General features: G+C 43.6%; 1 protein-coding gene across 5 annotated transcripts in view; it reads left to right on the plus strand.

Annotated features, from left to right (window-relative positions):
- The window catches only part of STXBP5 (syntaxin binding protein 5), a 544,022-nt gene that overhangs the window by 316,713 nt on the left and 206,693 nt on the right, over positions 1-20,616 (plus strand). The window lies entirely within an intron of this gene.

The following is a 20,616-nucleotide window of genomic DNA, read 5'->3' on the forward strand; positions in this document are numbered from 1 at the left end:
GAATGCTGTAGATAAGCCCCTGATGCCGGTGGGCTTAGCTCATCTTCCATTTTGGGGGTGACAGGTTCCCTTTAAATATTTGAATTGTATGTAATATACCAACACAAATTGACAAATATTTGTGGTGTAAAGGAAATGACACATGGTTTTTTTAAATATTTTACAAATATACATTTGAAAATTGTGATGTGCATTTGTAGTCAGCCCCCCTGAATCATTACTTGCTGCAATTACTGCTGCAAGTTTATTGGGGTACCAGTTTTGCATATCTAGAGGGTGAAATTTTCCTTTATTTTTGTAAACTTAATCTAGCTCATTAAGATTGTGGCAAAAATTGAAAGGTGCTGTTCAGACGCTCTTCATCCAGATTCTCAAATGGATTTGGTCATTCGAACACCTGAAAATGCTTTGCTCTAAACTATTCAATTGTGGCCCGGACAGAATGTTTAGGGTTGTTGACTTGATGGTAGTTGAACCTATTCCCCAGTCTGAAGTTTTGCAGACTCTATTAGGTTTTTCTCCAGGATTGCCTTGTATTTAGCTCTAACTTCCTATCAACTCTAACCAGCTTCCTTTGCCCTGCTCAAAAAAATCATCCCCACAGCATTATGTTGCCATCACCATGTTTGACAGTGAGGATGGTGTTTTCATGGTGATGTACAGTGTTAGTTTTTCCCAACAAATAGCGTTTTGCATTTAGCCTAAAAAGTTCTAATTTGGTTTCATCTGACCAAAGCACCTTCTCTCACTTGCTAGCTGTGTCCCCTACATGGCTTTCTGCTAACTGCAAATTGGACTTCTTACGGCTTGCTTTCGAAAATTGCTTTCTTCTTGCCGGTCTTCAATAAAGGACAGATTTGTGGAGTTATCCTCTGGACAAATTCTACCACCTGAGATCTGAATATCTGCAGCTCCTCCAGATTAACCATAGGCTTCTTGGTTGCTTCTCAAGTGCTATCCTTTCCTTGGCATGTCCCTTAGGTGGACAGTCATGTCTTCATAGGTTTGCAGTTATGCCATACTTCTTCTATTTTTGGATGATGGATTGAACCAGTGATCTGTGAGATATTAAGAGCTTGGACTATTTTTGTTTATAACCAAACCCTGCTTTACTCTTCTCCACAACTTTATCCGTGACCTATCTGTTGTGTTCCCTTGGTTTTCGTGATGCTATTTGATCCCTAATGTTCTCAAGCAAACGTCTGAGGCCTTCACAGAACAACTGTAGTTATACTGAGATTAAAATACACATAGGTGGACTCGATTTACTAATTATGTGACTTCAGGAGGCAGTCACTCAAGATTTTATTTAAGGGTATCAGACTACAGGGAGTTGAATACAAATTTTCATATTTATATTTTTATTAATTAGAAATCCATGTATTATTTCCATTATACTTCACAAATACTTGCTAATTTGTGTTGGTATATTACTTAAAATTCCAATAAAATACTTTTAAGTTTGTGGGAGTAACATGAAGAAAAATGTGGAAAAATTAAAGGCGTATGAATAATTTGTAGGGACCTGTCATTTAGCCTCCATGTGACACTTATTGTAGTCCCATGTGTAAAGGTACTGGTTCTTCTATGAGCACAAGTACTGGAGATCTTCTCTCCATAAACTAGAGATGTTCCAGTGACAATGTGACATCATTGTGTAACATCCTGTAGAATTGCATAAGTAGCAAAAACTTATTCTGGAATAAGTTTAGCATTTGTTTTTCATTTGGCCTAATTCGAAATATCTGCGAAATACAACAGCCAATATACTGGATGTAATGACATACTATTGGCTGGTTTCTTTGTATGTTTTTGATGTCTTATTAGCATGAATGAAGATTCAGTGTTCTATGGGCTTTAGCAAGAAATGCTGTGTAAATGTGTACTCAAATGAGCAAGTTTTGTCACTTCTTAATAGCTTTTGAATGTCTTTAATTGAATACGTTTGTTTTGTGTTTTTTTTTTTTTAAATTGACAGCCAATTATTGGAAGTCCTGTAGAAACCAGTACTATCTTCCAAAGATTGGGAAATGTATATTGAAATCAGGAGATCTGCACAAAAGCCTGACATTTTAATAGGGAAATGTAGACTTTTCATATCCGCTGTAAGACACCATATAAAATCTGCAACATTATTATTAGCAACTGTATAATTGGCTAGTACGCCGGACACAATTTGCATATATGGCATTTTTATACCAGATGCACATCTCAAAATTAGCTTGTATTCTGCTCCGGAGACGCAGCTGTTTGAATTGTATCTCTGTGGACAAACGTCATTTTTAGTTAACTTGACATGAAAAATGTAGATGGGGAAAAAAGTTTATAAGCCTGCATATAACAATAGATTTTTTGTCTTGTTTATCAACTGTTAACAAAAACTTGCAAACGGTCATTTTGTAACATCAACTGTTGGAACAAAGATCAAACAAAGTTATTTTAGTTCTTTTATTTTAAAGGGAACCTGTCACCCCGAAAATCGCCGGTGAGGTAAGCCCACCGGCATCAGGGGCTTATCTACAGCATTCTGTAATGCTGTAGATAAGCCCCCGATGTTACCTGAAAGAGGAGAAAAAGACGTTAGATTATATACTCACCCAGGGGCGGTCCTGCTGCTGGTCCGGTCGGATGGGTGTCTCTGGTCCACTGCGGCACCTCCCATCTTCATTCCAAGACGTCCTCTTCTGATCTTCAGCCACGGCTCCGGCGCAGGCGTACTTTGTCTGCCCTGTTGAGGGCAGAACAAAGTACTGCAGTGCGCAGGCGCCGGAAAGGTCAGAGAGTGACAGGTTCCCTTTAAAGCATTACTGCATGTAGTCCCTTAGTGAAATTGTGATAAACTAGTTATTTAACCCCTTACCGATATCCACTGTATATGTATGGCGCAAGTCTGTAACAGGTGTATGGAGCTCGCTGACAGGGTGAGCTCGCCCCGTAATCCATGGCTAAGGCTAGGTTCACATTGCGTTAGGGCGATCCGTTTAACGGATCCGCTACTAAGCAGATACTAGCCATTGCCATACATTATCGCAACGCATCCTAACACATGTAAAAATCAGCATGCGTTAGCGATGATGCGTTACTTTGTGACGCACCCTCCAACGCGGTCTACCACGTTTTTTGGTACGTTAGATCTAACGCACTGCGAATGGACGCGTTCGCTGTGCATAGACCTCTATTGCTAACGCATGCCAACACAGTGGTACCATGCCTTAGCGCGATTGTAGAAGAAAAAAGATTTTTGCCATCAGCGTTAGCGCATCCGTTTAACGCATCTGTTAAATGGATGGCACTAATGCAATGTGAAACTAGCCTAACATAAAACAAAATTTCAAAAAACATCACAGAAAAAAAGATACAGCCTTACCAACACCAGGTCAGATTTCCAATGCACTTGGCAGGATGCAGCAGACCCCCATGATAAATGCTCGCTCCATAACCTAGCAGGTAACAGCTGCAGGTGGCGCAGAGATCCACCCACGACTATTAAGCTGTTAAATGCTGCTGTCAAACTCGGACAGCAGCATTAACAGTATGCCGGCTTGCGGGTGTATCATTCTATTAATTCCGAGACGTGATGGCTGGGCGGCATCGATGGGTTGCTTGGATTTTTTTTTCCAGTACACTATGTGGGTAAAATGTATGGTGTCATTAAAAATTACAACTCATCTTGCAAAAAACAAGCCCTCATATGTCTATGTAAACAGAAAAAATAAAAAGGTTATGTGTCTTGGAAGAAGGGTAGGAATAAACGAAAAGAAAAAATGGAAACTGGCCATATCGAGAAGGGTTAATGTTTATCTTTCAACTTTCTTTTTATTGATGAAGATGTATAGTACAGGAAAAGAAATAAACAAATTACACAAAACAAAGTGTCCGATATTACGACACATGCAGGGAGAAAAGATAATCATGTAGAATCACAAAGATTAAATTGAACGGGGCTAAAGGACCCAACTTTAACCTTTAACTAATGGGCTAACTTGAGAAGTCCAAAAAAGTGGAATATAGCGGTTCTAACTTAACCTTGGGGTTATGTGTGTCAGTAACTTAGAGTTATGGAAAAGAGAAAGGCGAGGGGGGAAAGTGAGAGGAAGGGGGGAGGATTAAGGGGAGAAGGAGAAAGGATCCGGAAGGAGGTGATGATCCAGGGCAAGGTGATACTCCAGGACGAGCCATCCCATATGTGGTATTGCTTGTAAGAGAATATTAATCAATTAGTTTTCTGCGGCTATTGAGGTATTTGATAAAAACTCAGGGCTGGAAGGGTACACGGACCACGGCTCCCATATGTTCCGGAAAGAAGCAAGAGACTCTTGAGTGTTAGCCACTAATTTGGCTGTATAGTATAGTAGATCTATTTTATCTAGGACTTGTTTTTTAGTGGGGATAAGAGTAGACTTCCATAGGGTGGGGATTAGGTATTTTCCAGCCGCTATAATATTACCAGCCAGTTTGGACATCGGTGATTCTTTGGGCCAAAGGGGGTGGGGGGTTAAGTAGCACAGACTGAGGATCTAGGGATGGAACTCTGCCTAGTACTGAGAATATAATATCTGCTATTAGTTGCCAATAGCGCATGATTTTTGGACAAGACCACCAGATATGTAGGTAGGAACCCACATCGGAGCCGCATCTCCAGCATGTCTCGGAAGTGGGTGGGTGCCACAGGTGTATCTGGGAAGGGGAACGATACCATCTTGATATCACTTTATAAGAGTTTTCTTGTAACTTCACACATTGGGAAGGTCCATGTGACTTATTATAAATGGAAGTAATCTGGTCTTGTGTGAACGAAATATTGAGATCCCGTTCCCAGAGTCCTATAAATGCTCTCTTGGCAACGGCTTTTTCGGTAATCAAAGTTTTGTAGAGTTTTGAAAGGACTTTTTTTGGTGGATTATGTTGAGCGCAGAGTTGTTCAAAGGGTGTGATTGGGCGGAATAGATTAAGCTGATCTTTTTTTTTTATAGCAATAATCCCTCAATATTTTATAGTGAAGGAAAGTGATGTTTAATTGGGGGTTAGATGCCTGGAATTCTGGGAAGCTCATCATTGAGCCTTCAATGAAAGACATCGATTGGTAGCGGTAATCTGGGCACGTCCCATGGGGTAATTTAAGGGGGATGTGGCCAATGACATCCTGTATTGTCAGAATTGGGGAGATAGGTGGTGTCAGTTTAAGAAATTCGGTTCTCCAAATTTTGAGTATAGCTATTGTTTATTCATTAGAAAGAAGTTGATTTAAATTAGAGTAGTCATGTAATAATGCTATGGTTCTCAGGGGGATAGGGGCGAGGTGTTCTTCAATGGGCAGCCATAGCTTTTAAGTGGGTCTTCTGATCCAGTCAACTACTCTAGTGAGCATAGCGGCTTTATAATATTGGAAGATATCAGGGAAACCCATGCCCCCTTCTGATTTTGGTAAAGCCAATGTGGTAGCATTGATTCGAGGGAGTTTATTGTTCCAAATGAAGTTAGTAAAGAAGGAATTAATTTTGGCCAGATATTGTTTTGGAATGTAGATGGGGAGCATCTGGAAGAGGTATAAGAATTTAGGTAATATGCTTTTCAGCAGGTTTTTTCTACACATCCAGGATAGGAAGGGGGCTTTCCAGGAGTTGACCGTGGAAGTAGCCTGTTTTAGTAAGGGCATGATATTGAGTTCCAAGAGTTCTCCCATCAACCTTCCAATTTTGATACCCAGATTTGTTATAAATTTGGGGGGCCACTTGAAAGAGTAAAGTGTTTTCAGCCTATCAATTTCGGATTTGGGAACGTTGAGGCTCAATGCTTCCGACTTTGTGATGTTGATTTTGTAGTTGGATAGTTCTCCATAAAGCTCTAATGTGCGGACGAAGGCAGGGATACCCCTCCAAGGGTCAGACAACACTACCAGGAGATCATCTGCAAACGCTGCGGACTTGTGGTGGAAGCCGCCCACTTGGATCCCTTTGATATCTGCATCATGTTGGATGCATTGGATAAGAGGCTCCATAGCCAGCACATATAGGATCGGAGAAAGGGGACATCCCTGCCTCGTACCATTTTGGATATAGAAGGAGTCGCGTAAGAATGTCCAGTCCACCCTGTCAAAAGCCTTTTTGGCATCTGTCCCCAATAAAACAAGAGGAGTCCCGTGGATTTTTGCGTATTGAATCAGGTGGAGAATTCTGGAGGTGTTGTCCCTCCCCTCCCGGCATGCCACAAAATCCGTCTGGTTGGGTGAAATGAGTTGTGGTAATAGCTCCGCTAGTCTCCTTGCAATAAGACTTGCATACATTTTTAGGTCCACATTAAGCAGGGAAATAGGTCTGTAGCTTCCACAACTTTCTGGGTCTTTCCCCTCTTTATGAAGGAGGGAAATGTGAGCTTCTAGCAATTGGGAGGGGAAAGGTTTGGGAAGGGTTAATATTTATATACCAGATTTTTCAGACTATAAGACACACTTTTTTTCCTCGAAATATGTGGAGGAAAATGGGGGGGTGGTTGCATAGTCCGGATGTACCGGCTCTGGCTGTGTTGGGGAGGTGGGAGAGCGTCATCGGCGGAGTAGTGGGTCACAGAGGCAGGAGCCAGCTAACTCCTGAGCCCACTGCTAAAGAGAAATTAATATTCACTGCATTACAAGCCCTTGGGCGTGGAGGGCAATGATTATTAATTTCTCTCAAATAGGATCCTGGTATGCATGGCCCCATCAGAAAATATATACCGTATATACTCGAGTATAAGCCGACCCGAGTATAAGCCGACCCCCCTAATTTTGCCACAAAAAAATGGGAAAACTTATTGACTCGAGTATAAGCCTAGGGTGGAAATGCATTTACCGGTGAATTTTAAAAATAAAAATAGATCATTATTTCCCCGTAGCTGTGCCATATAGTGCTCTGCACCGTTCATATTGCCCCATAGATACTGCACAGATGCCCCATATAGTGCTGTGTGCCGTTCATATTGCCCCATAGATGCTGCACAGATGCCCCATATAGTGCTGTGTGCCGTTCATACTGCCCCATAGATGCTGCACAGATGCCCCATATAGTGCTGTGTGCCGTTCATACTGCCCCATAGATGCTGCACAGATGCCCCATATAGTGCTGTGTGCCATTCATACTGCCCCATAGATGCTGCACATATATCTGTGCCATGGCCGCTGCTGCTGCTGCAATAAAAAAAAAAAAAGCCACATACTCACCTCTCTTGATTGCAGCTCCCAGCGTCCGGTCCCGCCGCCTCCATCTTCCCGGCGTCTCTGCTCTGACTGATCAGGCAGAGGGCGCCGCGCACACTATATGCGTCATCGCGCCCTCTGCCTGAACAGTCAGAGCGCAGACGCCGGGAAGATGGAGGCGCCGGGAAGATGGAGCGGCGCCCGGCGGCTGGAACGTGGACAGGTAAATATAACATACTCACCTAGTCCCAGCTTTCCTCGCGCTATCCCTGCCTTCCTCCCCGTCTTCTGTGCTGCAGCCTCTTCCTGTCAGCGGTCACCGGCACCGCTGATTAGAGAAATGAATAGGCGGCTCCACCCCTATGGGAGGTGGAGCCGCCTATTCATTTCTGTAATGAGCGGTCCCACGTGACCGCTGAAGAGGGGAAGAAGCTGCAGCACAGAAGACAGGGAGGAAGGCAGGGACAGCGCGAGGATCGCTGGGACTAGGTAAGTATACCTCAGCGCCCTCACCCCCTCACCTGCCGACCCCACCGCTACTGTGACTCGAGTATAAGCCGAGAGGGGCACTTTCAGCCCAAAAATTTGGGCTGAAAATCTCGGCTTATACTCGAGTATATACGGTATGTATATAAAAAAAAAATTACTTACCTTGCCGGCGCTTCCTCACAGCATCTTGTTCCAATGCCAGCAACTGCTTTATGCTTGTGAGCAGCGCATGGCGGGGACCTAATTATAAAAATTATAAAATCTTAGTTGCTAGAAGCTAAAGATTAGGAGTCCCAAAAAATGGACATTATTAGATAATGGGTTAACTAAAGGGGTGACAAAGGGGGATTTGCATTTAAGGGTCTATCACAGTGATCAAAAGAAACCAATAAGAAAATTTCCCTAATGTTGCCAGACACCAGCCGGCAAATCTCAGCAGGCGCACTGTGCATGCACCCACCACCATATTTTTTTTCCAGGACGAGGACACCAGGCAACGGATCAGGAGGGCCTGGGGATAGCAGCGGTAGTGGGTGGTTTCTGGGGACATGATTTCTCTCTTTTCTGACATGTATATCATATCAGAAGAAAGAGAAATCATTGAAACCGCGTGCAACTTTTTTTTTGTGTGGGTGTGATTGCCGTTATCCAGTGAATAACGGCGATCATGTGATCGGGCACTGGAAAATCCAGCCCTAATCATGTTCTCTGAGATTTTCTCACTCTGGGATGCGCTGCACCACGTGAGGGAATAGTCCCCTTAGCCTCACCTTTTTAATGTGTATCGGGGATCGCTAAGGGTTAAACAATTGTTGCTTTTCACCTGTAGTAGATCCCGGTCATATTGTAGTGTTTTATTATCATTTTAGTACTTCAGGTTTTCATTAAAAAAATTACCTATTTTTATCAGTTTTTTTGTATTAAATGTATTTTTGGTTTTAATTTCCATTAAGTGTCAAATACAGTCAAAATCATTTACTTAATTATAGTGCGCTTTGCTAAACAGTTTAACAAATGCAAGGAACTAATGGTTAAAGGCTCTGGTCATTTTAGATTGTGCTCAGAGGAGTTTTCTCATTTCAAATGGGAAATTGGAACCTCTTAGTATCCTGAAATGTTTACTATCCTCGAGTCTTTCCCTGAAGCCTGTACACTTGTCACTATTGAATTCTGCTGAATTTGCCTTCTGTCTGTGTGAATCTTTAGGGCTGTCTAACTTTTATGCTTCCCTCTGCCGACAAGCTTATTGGAGATGGAAATTTCATTCTCCAGCAAGAGTTGGCACCTGCCTACACTGCCAAAGGTACCAATACCTGGTTTAGAAACAACAGTATCACTGTGCTTGTTTGGCCTGTGCTGTTCCATGTATGTTATTATATTTTACTCTGTATTTTACTCTGCTGCCACCCAATGGCCTTTTTCCATATGGCAGCTTGTTATTCATTTATTCTTGTGGGCATGTCTTTACTTCCAGTTCAGGGGTCAAGTTTTCTCTTCCTCTGGCATCCATTTCATTTTCAGTTTACTTTCTGTTGTGAGAGGACGCTCTTTAACCGGCTTAGGAAGGCATCAGTCTTCCGACCACACACACTCTCTTGCTGCTTACACTTGCAGTCATACTTGTTGCTACATCTTACTGTACCCTGTCTACACCTGCATTTCTGGAGAAAGTACTGTATTACCAGTTATCGGCTGTATGTCCAGATTTCCAAATATACAAGTCTGGATTGCACAATCCCTGGTGTGCATCATCTCTTCGGATGCTGAGCAGCATTGGTCTTGTCTGCCTCATATCGAGGAAATACAAAGGTACGATTCTCTCACAACGCTTATTAATCAACCACACATTCGCCTTATGTGGGGACAGAACATGGCCAGCAAACTCGTTTGACCTTTACCCCATAGAGAATCTATGGGTTATTGTCAAGAGGAAGATGAGACACCAGACCCAATAATGCAGACGAGCTGAAGGCTGCTATCAAAGCAACCTGGGCTTCCGTCACACCTCAGCAGTGCCAAAGGCTGATCGCCTCCATGTCATGCTGCATTGATAAAGTAATTGTTGCCAAAGTATTGAGTGCATTTACGGAACATACATTTCAGTAGGCCAACATTTCAGATGTTAAAATCATTTTTTCAAACTGGTGTTATAAAGTATTCTAATTTACTGAGATAAAGACTTTTGGGTTTTCATTGGCTGTAAGCCATAATCATCAACATTAACAGAAATAAATACTTGAAATGCATCACTCTGTAATGACTCTGTATAACATGAGATTCATTTTTTGTTTTGCTGAACTGAAATAAATTAACTTTATGATGATATTCTAATTTTGTGACATGCACCTGTAGATGGACACCTAACTCTTTGCTAGAGCCCATTATGGTGGGTTTAGATTTGGCTCCAGGTGAACTACAGGTGCTTTTCCAAGACACACCCACTGAGCCGTGGCACCTGACTCCCCAAGGTGAACAAGGAATCGGGATTGGCAAGGAACGGTTTAGCAGAATCGTATGGATGGAAGACTGGTGTAGAATCAGGCACAAGCAGGGCTGGTATGGGAACATGGGGCGGCCACAGGTATGGGATCACAGCCACAGGTTCAGACTGGGCATGTTAGGTTAGCGGTACAGGTCAGATGGATCAGGACTTAGACACAGGCAGAGCGGATTCAGTTATGGGTTCAGCAGTGCAGACAGCATCAAAGAGCACAGGAACAGGGACCTGCCTACTAGCTAGCAGGATACACACTGAATAACTAAAGTTGCTAAAGCAACTCCCATTGTATACCAAATGTCTCCCTTCTATTGGCTGGGAATGTTTTTGGGAGCGCGCACTGGCCCTTTATGAAATCAGGAGCCTGCGGGCCTTAATTACAATGCTAGGAGGCCTGCTTACCATGCTCAGTTCCTGGGGGAAGCAGATGCCGAGAGTGCATGGACAGGTGAGTGCACACGCCGGCATACCTGCTGAGGGAAGAAAGAGATGTTGACGCTGCTGTAACACCAGTGACTTTTAGAGGACCTCAGAGGTGTCTAACTATAGATTTTTACAGTAGCCTTCATGGATCTGCTGTGCAATGTATTTTTATGGTTAAAAAAATAAAATAATTACTAAAAAAGTTAGTAGAAAATGATAAAACGATTAAAAAAAGCTCGCTAAATAATGCACCCCCTCTGAACTCACACCTGTTGTTTTTTTTTAATCATTTTAAAAATTACAAAAAGCAAAATTTTGCACATCCTTGGAGATGTGTGCTCAGATAATGTTGACCAAGGCTTCAGGCATTAATTAGCCTGGTAGGGTTATGGCTTGTTCACTATCCTCGTTCGGAAAGGCCAAGTGAAGCATATTTCCCAGCTTTATAAAAACCCAGCCTCGTCTAACCTTGTGCCAAAAAACAGCAGCCATGAGTTCTTTTAAGAAGCTACCTAGCACTCTGACGATGGTGGAGGCCCACAAAGCAGGGGAAGGCCATAAGAAGATAGAAACTCACTGACACAAAAAGGACTAAAATCCTCAAAAATTAAAATATCAATGAAAAAAGGCAGATATGCTTACCTGCCTAGGGCTCAGTGGACCCAAGTAATTATGGCAACAACACAGGTGCAGCAATACCAATATAACAATCACTCTCAGCCTACCAAGTCATGGAGGGAGTGATTGTTTACTATACTACTGCACACTAAAAAATCTCCAATCTGTATACGCCATTATTCACACAGGCAATGCAGAGCATCTGGCTTACAGCCTATTACCAACACCCGTACTTTTAGATCAGGCGGGCTGCCCAGTGCCTCCAAAATGCACCCTGTGTGAACAGAGGCCACAACTACATAGCCGTCTGGGCCCATTGCGTTCCACCTACTGTTGTTCCCCCTACTGTTGTTCCCCCTACTGCTGTTCCCCCTACTGCTGTTCCCCCTACTGCTGTTCCCCCTACTGCCGTTCCCCCTACTGCCGTTCCCCCTACTGCCGTTCCCCCTACTGTCGTTCCCCCTACTGTCGTTCCCCCTACTGTCGTTCCCCCTACTGTCGTTCCCCCTACTGTCGTTCCCCCTACTGTCGTTCCCCCTACTGTCGTTCCCCCTACTGCCGTTCCCCCTACTGCCGTTCCCCCTACTGCCGTTCCCCCTACTGTCGTTCCCCCTACTGTCGTTCCCCCTACTGTCGTTCCCCCTACTGTCGTTCCCCCTACTGTCTCCCCCTACTGTGTCTCCCCCTACTGTCTCTTCCCCCTACTGTGTATCTTCCCCCTACTGTGTCTCTTCCCCCTACTGTGTCTCTTCCCTCTACTGTGTCTCTTCCCCCTACTGTGTCTCTCTCCCCCCTACTGTCTCTCTCCCCCCTACTGTCTCTCTCCCCCCTACTGTGTCTCATTGGCTGTCTCCTCTTCCCTGCAAATAGAATTTCAATAGTGCAGGTTTCCTTTTATTGTAAAATGCTAAAGATTTAAAAATCCTATCAATATTAATTAATTAATCCTTTAATATTCTCCTCTCAGTTGATTTTATTCGGTATCATATTGAGATAAAAAAATATCTTTATCATCCTGTCTGGTGGTAAGTCAACTGGCTTATAGCACTTGATTCATCCTTCGCCTGTAATAAAAGACCTGAACCCTTAGCCCTTTCATGACGCAGCCTATATTGACCTTAATGACCTGACCATTTTTTGCAATTCTGACCAGTGTCCCTTTATGAGGTAATAACTCAGGAACGCTTTAACGGATCCTAGGCGATGCTGAGATTTTTTTTCGTGACATATTGGGCTTCATGTTAGTGGTAAATTTAGGTCAATAATTTTTTTGGGTGAAAAAATTGGAACTTTGGCTAAAATTTAGCAATTTTAAAATTTTTAATTTTTATTCTGTTAAACCAGAGGGTTATGTGACACAAAATCGTTAATAAATAACATTTCCAAGGGGGGACCACCTCACATTTGAAGTCAGTTTGAGGGGTCTGTATGGCTGAAAATACCCAAAAGTGACACCATTATAAAAATTGCACCCCTCAAGGTGCTCAAAACCACATTCAAGAAGCTTATTAACCCTTCAGGTGTTTCCCAGCAGCAGAAGCAACATGGAAGGAAAAAATGAACATTTAACTTTTTAGTCACAAAAATGGTCTTTTATAGAAACAATTTTTTTTGTATTTTCCCAAGGGTAAAAGGAGAAAGTGGACCCCAAAAGTTGTTGTCCAATTTGTCCTGAGTACGCTGAAACCCCATATGTGGGGGGAACCACTGTTTGGGTACACGACAGGGCTCGGAAGTGAAGGAGCGCCATTTGACTTTTTGAATGAAAAATTAGCTCCAATCGTTAGCGGACACCATGTCGCGTTTGGAGAGCCCCTGTGTGCCTAAATATTGGAGCTGCCCCCCACAAGTGACCCCATTTTGGAAACTAGACCCCCCCCCCCAAGGAACTTATCTAGATATGTGGTGAGCACTTTGAACCCCCAAGTGCTTCACAGAAGTTTATAACGCCGAGCCATAAAAATAAAAAATCTTTGTTTTCCTCCAAAAATGTTTTTTTTTAGCCCGCAATTTTTATTTTCACAAGGGTAGCAGGAGAAATTGGACCCCAAAAGTTGTTGTCCGGTTTGTCCTGAGTACGCTGGTACCCCGTATGTGGGGGGGAATCACTGTTTGGGCACATGTTGTTGCTCGGAAGGGAAGTAGTGACATTTTCGAATGCCGACTTTGGAATGGTCTGCGGGCATCATGACGCGTATGAAAAGCCCCTGATGTGCCTAAATAGTGGAAACACCTAATCCTAACTCCAATTCTAACTCCAACCCTAACCACAAACCTGACCCTAACACACCCCTAATCCCAACCCTAATTTTAGCCCTAACCCTAACTTTAGCCCAACTCTAACCCTAATGGCAAAACTGGGGCGGGAGGGGGTGATCACTGGGGCGGGAGGGGGTTATCAGTGGGGCAGGGGGCAGCTCAGGGGGTGATCACTGAGGCGGGGAGTTATCACCGAGGGCAGGAGGGGGCTGTCAGGTGCAGGGGGGCTGAGGAGATGCAGCAGCAGATGGAGCCGGCAGCAGCAGCAGCGGGGGGGTGATCACCGGGACATGGGAAAGGGAGCAGATGGCAGGGGGAGTAGAGGGGAGTACCTGGCGGAGGCGACACCTTGCTGTTCAGCTTCCTCGGACGGCATGAAGCTGGACAGTGAGGCAGCCATGGTTTTCTCCGCCCCTCCACATCTGAATGGAGAGATAGCATCACATGGACGCTAGCTCCAATCAGATCTGGGGGTTGGTGGCAAAGTGGTCACCAGGGCGATCGTAGCCCCTGGGCTCAAGTACAAGCCCCTCTGTTCCTGCGGATTGGGTGAAATTTCAGTTAACCCTTTCACTCGTCTTGCAGGAATGCGATCCCACCATGATGCATACTGTTGCGTCACAGGACGGATTGGCACAGACTTTCATGACGCATATGCTGCGTCATAGGTCGGGAAGGGGTTAAACACACTCTAATTAAGACCGCACATTAAGGCCCTAATTCAGTAAAATCTTGCTCTACCACGCCTCTTCATCAAGATTAAATTAACGATGTGCATCTCTTAATGATTCGGGCTCCTCTTAATCAGTCACATTGTGTAAGTGACATGCGAATCACCAGTAATTTTACTCCAGTCAGGAACTGGAATGTGATTTCTGGGGTAAGGTACTGCTGGTAATGAGTCCCAGAGCTGACCAGGACAGGCATGAAAACTGCAAGTCACAACACTTTTGCTCAACTTCTCATTGCACAGTTATGTTACAACTTTTCTAGGTGTTGTACGCCTGAAAACAGGCATTAATATTTTGATGTATCAGCCTACATGTCTCTTGGCATCCAAACATGGAAAGGATCATAAGAAAATGACTACCTGTATTCTTTATAAGATTTATAAAAGCTTGTATGTTTCAGTAGCATGGACAAGAAATCCATTCCTATTTATCTTCCTTTAATTGGTTTCTCACCCAATGCCGATACATTAATTTGACCCTAATGAATTGCAGCATACATTTGATTGTGATTAACTTGTACTTGCTGGATCTTGTTTAAGTTGTGCCAGGAAATTATTTTAATGATGGATAGCACAAATTCCCTTTTTCTGCAGCACATCTTTATTAGAAAAGGAAAGTTATAATTTGGGCAACCAAATAAATTTAAATTGGTGCTTATCTGCTTACTGCTGTTTCCACAGATGGGATTTGCTCATTTGTAACAAGAAAAACAAGGATTTAACTGCAGCAACTTGAAATGTAGAACGTCAACACAGTTCATTTCCATCCCTCATTCTTCTCTGGCTGCTGTCTTTCTTTTTGTGAGACATTGAAAAATTGCAGCAGAACCCTATTCCACAAAGTCATCTGTTTTCATCTGACACATAGTTACATAGATTTAAAAAAGACCTAGGTTGTTCAAGTTCAACCTTTCTCTACCAATTATACATTTTGTCACTAAATCCTCTATAACCCACAAGGTTATGTGTATCAAGCACTTTTTAAAAGCTGTCATAGTGTCTGCCATTACTACCTCTTGTGGTCGGCATTCCACAATCTGACTGCTCTAACTGTAAAGAATCCTTTCTTATTTAACTGTTGGAATCACATTTCTTCCACCTGCAGTGTCCCCTGGCCCTTAGTATGGTCTTTGGAAGTAAAAAGTCATGTGTCTGTCCTTTGTACTGACCACACATATTTATAAGGTACATATATATGAGATCTCCTCTGAGACTTTTTTTCTGAGCTAAACAAGCCAAACTTTTCCAACCTCTCATCATAGGAGAGGCCTTCCATGTTTGTGAACTGACCTTTACTTCTGAATATCCTTTTTAAAATGTGGATTTGTAAAGGCGTAAACAATAAGTCGGGATTGTGGGATTTTATCTCTTTTTATACATTCTAAAATCTTGTTTGCTTTTGCAGCTACTGAGCACTGATGCTCATTTTACTTGTAACCAGAATACCCAAATCTTCTGTCCTGTATTCCAGTATACTCCCATTTACTGTATATGCAGCAATAGGATTACTCCATCTTAGGTGCATTACTCTACATTTATCAACATTAAATCTCATTTGCCAAGTGTTTGCCCATTCAGTCATATGATCCAGATCGTTTTGTAATATTTTTATATCGAGGTCAGAATTGAACCCCTTTCTGCCATTGGACGGAATAGTACGTCCGATGGCAGTACCACCGCTTTGATATGGGCTCCGGCAGTTTTGAACAGCTGACATGTGCCTGCGATAGGCGCGGGTTGAATCGCAATCTGCCCGTGCCTATTAACTAGTTAAATGCTGCTCTCAAACACTGACAGCGGCATTTAAAGCTCGCTTCCGACCATCTGGATGGAAATGCGCGCACAGCTGACCCCCGTCACGTGATCGGGGGTCAGCGGTGCGTCGGCATGACAACCAGAGGTCTCCTGAAGACCTCTATGGTTGTTGATGCCAGATTGCTGTGAGCGCCACCCTGTGGTTGGCGCTCATAGCAAAGCTCTAATTCAGCTGATCATCGCCACAATGTAGCAGAGCCTATCAGGCTATTATTATTATTATTATTTATTTATATCCCATGGAGGCTATGGAAGCATGGCAAAAGTTTAAAAAAAGTTTTTAAAAATATGAAAATAATAAAAAAAACATAAGTTCAAATCAACCCCCTTTCGCCCCATTCAAGATAAAACAATAAAAAAAATCAAACCTACACATATTTGGTATTGCCGCGTTCACTCGTCCGATCAATTAAAAATTTTTTTACCTGATCACTAAACGGCGTAGAGAGAAAAAATATAAAAAAAGCAAGAATTGCGTTTTTTGGTCGCCGTGACTTTGCATTAAAATGCAATAACGGGCGATCAAAAGAATGTATCTGCACTGAAATGATATCATTAAAAAGTCAGCTTGGTGCGCAAAAAATAAGCCCTCACCCAATCCGAGATAACAAAAAATGGATATAAAGGCACAGATGATTGGCCTCGGGGAGACCAAAACATCCAACACCGCGGAGACACCATCACGTGTTTCTCAACGCAGTGATTCCAGAACACTGCCCCCATCCCCATATGGGAAATATGCAGATGCATGTAAAGAAGCTGCGGAGACACCATCACGTGTTTCTCGACGCAAGCAGTGAATAGCCAGGCCTTTCCCCGGGAAGGAACAACCACGGGAAGGGCAGCATCCTATGAAGGAAAGCCACCTATGCCAAGCATGGTATCCATCCACAGACAGCTGTTTCGGGGTTTTTGCCCCTCATCAGTGTGGAGTAGGAATCTGGCTATTAGGAGCAGTGCCTAGTAAAAAGGCTATAAAGGCACAGATGATTGGCCTCGGGGAGACCAAAACATCCAACACCGCGGAGACACCATCACGTGTTTCTCAACGCAGTGATTCCAGAACACTGCCCCCATCCCTTATGGGAAATATGCAGATGCATGTAAAGAAGCTGCGGAGAAACCATCACGTGTTTCTCGACGCAAGCAGTGAATAGCCAGGCCTTTCCCCGGGAAGGAACAACCACGGGAAAGGCAGCATCCTATGAAGGAAAGCCACCTATTCCTAGCATGGTATCCATCCACAGACAGCTGTTTCGGGGACAGCTGTCTGTGGATGGATACCATGCTTGGCATAGGTGGCTTTCCTTCATAGGATGCTGCCCTTCCCGTGGTTGTTCCTTCCCGGGGAAAGGCCTGGCTATTCACTGCTTGCGTCGAGAAACACGTGATGGTGTCTCCGCAGCTTCTTTACATGCATCTGCATATTTCCCATAAGGGATGGGGGCAGTGTTCTGGAATCACTGCGTTGAGAAACACGTGATGGTGTCTCCGCGGTGATGGATGTTTTGGTCTCCCCGAGGCCAATCATCTGTGCCTTTATAGCCTTTTTACTAGGCACTGCTCCTAATAGCCAGATTCCTACTCCACACTGATGAGGGGCAAAAACCCCGAAACAGCTGTCTGTGGATGGATACCATGCTTGGCATAGGTGGCTTTCCTTCATAGGATGCTGCCCTTCCCGTGGTTGTTCCTTCCCGGGGAAAGGCCTGGCTATTCACTGCTTGCGTCGAGAAACACGTGATGGTGTCTCCGCAGCTTCTTTACATGCATAACAAAAAATGGAGACGCCACGGGTATCGGAAAATTGCGCAATTTTTTTTTTTATTTTTATTTTTTGCAAAGTTTGGAATTTTTTTTTTTACCACTTAGATAAAAAATAACCTAGACGTGTTTGGGGTCTATGAACTTGTAATGACCTGGAGAATCATAATTGCAGATCAGTTGTAGCATTTAGTGAAGCTAGCAAAAAAGCCAAACAAAAATGTGGGATTGCCCTTTTTTGCAATTTCATGCACTTGGAATTTTTTTTCCCATTTTCTAGTACACGGCATGGTAAAACCAATGGTGTCGTTCAAAAGTACAACTCGTCCTGCAAAAAATAAGCCCTCACATGGCCATATTGACGGAAAAATAAAAAGTAAAACTGAAAAAAGCTCTGGTCATTAAGGGTTAATATCTTGCATAGTAAGGCGCTGTCAGCAAAGACTTACACTAAAGGCTATGTGCACACGTTGCAGATTTGCTTGTGTAAAATTCTGTGCGATTTCTGTCTCTCGGCAGAAAACGCAGATGAAAATCCACGTGGTTTTTATGCTGATTTGATGCGTTTTTTTTTGCAGATTTTCATGTGGATTTTCTTGCGTTTGTTTTTGTAAATCCATAGAGCTAAATAAAGATATATTACTAAAAAAAAAACAAAAAAAAACTGTGATGTAATTTTCTTGTTCAACCTCTTCAGCCAGATACCCTCATTAACATTAAATAAAGACAGACACACACACACACACACACACACACAGTCATCAGCCTATGTAGGAGCATTAACATAATTAACCCGTATATACTCGAGTATAAGCTGAGATTTTCAGCCCAAATTTTTGGGCTGAAAGTGTCCCTCTCGGCTTATACTCGAGTCAAGGTGGGTGGCAGGGTCGGCGGGTGAGGGCGCTGAGGCATACTTACCTGCTTCCAGCGATCCTGGCGCTCCCCGCCTGTCCCACGGTCTTCGGTGCTTCAGTTCTTCCACTGTTCAGCGGTCACGTGGGACCGCTCATTAGAGAAATGAATAAGCGGCTCCACCTCCCATAGGGGTGGAGCCACATATTCATTTCTCTAATCAGCGGTGCCGGTGACCGCTGATAGAGGAAGAAGCTGCGGCACCAAAGACAGCTGTCCGGGAGAAGGAGCCGGACGCCGGGACCAGGTAAGTATCGCATATTTACCTGTCCCCGTTCCAGCCGCCGGGCGCCGCTCCATCTTCCCAGCGTCTATCTGCACTGACTGTGCAGGTCAGAGGGCGCGATGACGCATATAGTGTGCGCGGTGCCCTCTGCCTGATCAGTCAGAGCAGAGAGACGCCGGGACCGGACGCTGGGAGCTGCAAGCAAGAGAGGTGAGTATGGCATTTTTTTTTTTAATTGCAGTAGCAGCAGCAATGGCACAGATTTATGTGGAGCTTCTATGGGGAAATATGAACGGTGCAGAGCACTATATGGCAGAGCTATGGGGAAATATGAACGGTGCAGAGCACTATATGGCAGAGCTATGGGGCAATATGAACGGTGCAGAGCACTATATGGCAGAGCTATGGGGAAATATGAACGGTGCAGAGCACTATATGGCAGAGCTATGGGGCAATATGAACGGTGCAGAGCACTATATGGCAGAGCTATGGGGAAATCTGAACGGTGCAGAGCACTATATGGCACAGCTATGGGGCAATAATGAACGGTGCAGAGCACTATATGGCACAGCTATGGGGCAATAATGAACATGCAGAGCACTATGTGGCACAGCTATGGGGCCAGAATGATCTATTTTTATTTTTGAAATTCACCGGTAAATGCTGCATTTCCACCCTAGGCTTATACTCGAGTCAATAAGATTTCCCAGTTTTTTGTGGCAAAATTAGGGGGGTCGGCTTATACTCGGGTCGGCTTATACTCGAGTATATACGGTACAAATGCTGTAACAATAAAGCAACTGTCAGAAATCTGCGTGACATGCAATATCAGTTTATTTTTCAAAAAATGTAAAATAAAATTGTGTGGGCTCCCACATAATGTTAATAACGTGCAGAAGGAAAGCCGACGACTAAGGGCAGATGTTAATATTCTGGTAAGGAGCCAATAGCCATAAAGGTTCCCAGGCTATTAATATCAGCTCACAGCTTTTTGCTGAGCCTTTACTGGCTAGTTTACAGGGGAACCCCAGAAATTTTTTTACATGGGGTCCCCCTATAAAATAGAACCAACAAAGGCTAGGCAGACAGCTGTTGGCTGACATTAATAGCCTGGGAAGGGGCTAGACTAAAAACATCAGGTCTCAGCTGTCCCAAAAATGGTGCATCTATATACACCAATTCTGGCACTTGGCCTCGCTCTTCCCACTTGCCCTGTAGCAGTGGAAAGCGGGGTTCATATTTGCGAGGTTGATGTCACCTTTGTATTGTCAGGTGAGATCAAGCCCACAGGTTAGTAATGGAGAGGCATCCATCCATTACTAACCCATAGTTACATGGTAAATAGCCAGAATAAAGTCCTTTATTTGAAATAATCAGACTCCTTTATTGAATCTTAATTTACCATGCTTACTGAACACTTAAACCTCAACGCCCTAGTCTCCTGCAACAAAAATAAAGTAATAAACCAACATATAATACTATCCTGTCCGACATAGTCCATAATAATAATTTTATTTTTATATAGCGCTAACATATTCTGCAACGCTTTACAGGTTGCACACATTATCATCGCTGTCCCCGATAGGGAATTTAGATTGTGAGCCCCATCAGTATGTCTTTGGAATGTGGGAGGAAACCGGAGAACCCGGAGGAAACCCACGCAAACACGGAGAGAACATACAAACTCCTTGCAGATGTTTTCCTTGGTT

Source organism: Ranitomeya imitator, chromosome 5 (assembly GCF_032444005.1).
Source record: "Ranitomeya imitator isolate aRanImi1 chromosome 5, aRanImi1.pri, whole genome shotgun sequence".
Lineage (NCBI taxonomy): Eukaryota > Metazoa > Chordata > Amphibia > Anura > Dendrobatidae > Ranitomeya > Ranitomeya imitator.